Source organism: Otolemur garnettii, unplaced genomic scaffold, assembly GCF_000181295.1.
Source record: "Otolemur garnettii isolate 467f Iridium unplaced genomic scaffold, OtoGar3 scaffold00068, whole genome shotgun sequence".
NCBI classification, from domain to species: domain Eukaryota; kingdom Metazoa; phylum Chordata; class Mammalia; order Primates; family Galagidae; genus Otolemur; species Otolemur garnettii.
In genome coordinates, this window is record NW_003852463.1 from 5,640,285 (window position 1) to 5,643,288 (window position 3,004).

Here is a 3,004-nt window from a genome sequence, read left to right on the forward strand (position 1 = left end):
AAAAAAAGAAAGAAAGAAAGAAAGAAAAAGAAGAAAAAGAAAAGAAAACTAGGCTTGGCACCTGTGGCTCAAGCGGCTAAGGCGCCAGTCACATACACCTGAGCTGGCGGGTTCAAATCCAGCCCAGGCCTGGCAAACAACAATGACAGCTGCAACCAAAAAAAATGGCCAGGTGGTGTGGTGGGCGCCTGTAGTCCCAGCGACTTGGGAGGAGGAGGCAGGAGAATCACTTGAGCCCAGGAGTTGGGGGTTGCTGTGAGCTGTGATGCTATGGCACTCTACCCAGGGCGACAGCTTGAGGCTCTGTCTCAGAAAAGAAAAGAAAAGAAAAGAAAACTAAAACATCTTCTGAAAAAAACGGTCATTTTCTTTCTTTCTTTTTCTTTGAGACAGAGCCTCAAGCTGTCACCCCGGGTAGTGCTATGGCATCACAGCTCACAGCAACCTCCAACTCCTGGGCTCAAACGACTCTCCTGCCTCCGCCTCCCTAATAGTGGAATTACAGGCGCCCGCCACAACGCCCGGGTATTTTTTGGTTGTAGCCGGCATTGTTGTTTGGCCTGCCCAAGGCTGGATTCGAACCCGCTAGCTCAGGTGTATGTGGCTGGCACCCTAGCTGCTTGAGCCACAGGCGCCAAGCCCTTTTACTTTAATAAACAATTTAATAAACAATACTACAAACTGTAGTCCTTGAAAGGACCATTGAAGACTAAGGTTTTTCAACGGGAAAGCAATCTGCTCACAGTGCCATTACTCCTAAATAGCTGAACTAGGGCCAGAGGTGCAGAAAATCTCATTCCAGAGGCTTTCAACATACATGCCTCACACTGAAATATAACCAGTGCCCGGGTTACAAACATCTGACTTATGTTCTACTTGCACTTATGAACGGAGTTTATTACAGGTAATAGGTAAATTATCTGTACCTATTCCAACTTACGTACAGATTCAACTTAAGAACAAACTTTTACGGGCAGCCCCTGTGGCTCACAAGGTTAGGGCGCTGGCCCCATATGCCGGAGGTGGCGGGTTCAAACCCAGCCGCCGGCCAAAAAAAAAAGAACAGATCTTTGGAAACCTATCTTGTTGGTAACCTAGGGAATGTCTGTACACTGCATTGGAGCTACCTTCATGAACAAAGAAAATCTAGATTTATACTGTATGATTCCAAGGACTAGAACTAGAACTAGATATACAAGAAGCCAATTCTAGGGGCGCCGGATCCATATACCGAGGGTGGCGGGTTTGAACCCAGCTTAACCCAACTGCAACAACAACAACAACAAAAAATAGCCAGGCGTTCGGGCGGGCGCCTGTAGTCCCAGCTACTCGGGAAGCTGAGGCAAGAGAATCGCTTAAGCCCAAGAGCTGGAGATTGCTGTGAGCTGTGACGCCATAGCACTCGACCGAGGGTGATAAAGTGAGACTCTGTCTCTAAAAAAAAAAAAAAAAGAAGCAGCCAATTCCAGCTCAACATATGAAGGAAGATGTTCAAGTATTATGTCAAAGCTCAGTTTCTCGTTATAAACACACGTGATAGAAAGTAACAGGAAAATGTTTGGTGGGCAAGACTTCCAAATAAACGATAAATTCGCTGCCAGTATCTGCTAATAATGTAGACAATCTCAAGTAATTTTTGTATCAATTACCAATCGGACTCTACAGAGAAACAGAATTCTCTCCGGCATGAAGTAGTCATGATCAGCCTTGGAGCTGTGCGGGTGCCTTCCGTCTCAGCAGGTTCAGCCCGAGCACGCTAGCCCCAAAGAACAGGTCATCATCACAAGTTCTGCCCCCGCCGCCCCCTCGATGCGCAGCGGTGTCCAGGAGGAAACCACAACTCCCATCCGACAACGCGAGCACAAATAGGCGGGCACTTATCGCGCGTGGGCGGCTCTGGCCAATAACGACTGTCGTTACAGCGAACAGTTTGGCCGTATTTGTAAAAGGCCGCACCAGGCGAAGAGAGAAGAGGTGAGGGCGGTCATCTGCCAGGGGCCCTGGGGCTCGCGGGGGGGCGCAGGGCAGGTAAGGGGATCGTGCTGAGAAAGGACCGTGCGGTGGTGGGGCAGGGTGGTAGAGCTGGGGATCCCGGCAGAGAGCGTGACCGAGGAGTAGAGTGCCAGCCAGCTGATGCTTCTACTGGGCCGATTTGGGACCGGAAGTGAGCGTCGCGCGGGGAGGATGCCGGGAAGCAGGCCCGGAAGCGGTTGGGAAGTGCGCGCCCCGCAGGCGGGAGGCCGGACACCTGTCCGCTGGGACTGGTCTGCGTTTCCTCTGTGTTCAGAGGCGGTGCCGGCCTACAGTGCCCCTGCTTCTCGCTCGTGGCAGGGTATCCGGCAAATTCCAAACTCATGTTAGATACGTGCTGGCACTTTCATTAGAACCTTTTGACACTTTCGTCAAATCCGAGCCATAGTTTCTTTTAAGATGTATAAATTAGTATCAGTTTCACAAGATCTTGTGAGCAATGCACGAGTAAATGCAGAGAAAGGGCGTAACACGGAGTGTACTCACCTAATTTTATGTTTTGTTCCTTATGCTCATTCGTTCTCTTCACCCGGCTGTGCTTCACAAGCCATTAAACAGCATCCACTAAACTGTATAGATCTACAGCCAGATAGTACCAGGATGAAACCCACCACTTCAGGGAGCTTTCTTGGGTTAACTCCTCCACTAACAGTCTTTTTGTACTCTTATTCTTATGTTGAGGAAGTTGATTTGTAAACCTGCCAAGAAGAGACTATCCACAGGAGACCTTTCAGGTTTCAAAAACAGTTTCTTTACAAGTTGTGTTGTTTTTTGTTTGTTTGTTTTGTTTTTGTTTGTTTGTTTTGCTTTTTTAAATTTTTTGTGTTTGTTTTGTTTAACAGGCCTGGGGCCGGTGTAACCACTGAGCTACCAGCTGATTGTTTGTATTTGCTTTCAGTATAGAAATTCTAACAAGTGGCTCGGCGCCTGTGGCTCAAGTGGCTAAGGCGCCAGCCACATACACCTAAGGTGG

General features: G+C 48.6%; 1 protein-coding gene across 1 annotated transcript in view; it reads left to right on the forward strand.

Annotated features, from left to right (window-relative positions):
- The first annotated feature begins 1,875 nt into the window (after positions 1-1,875).
- Positions 1,876-3,004, forward strand: part of CUNH2orf42 (chromosome unknown C2orf42 homolog) — a 31,579-nt gene continuing 30,450 nt past the window's right edge. The window contains exon 1 of the mRNA XM_012807385.2: positions 1,876-1,974. The gene's annotated coding sequence lies outside the window, so the exon portion shown is untranslated. The remainder of the gene's footprint in view (positions 1,975-3,004) is intronic.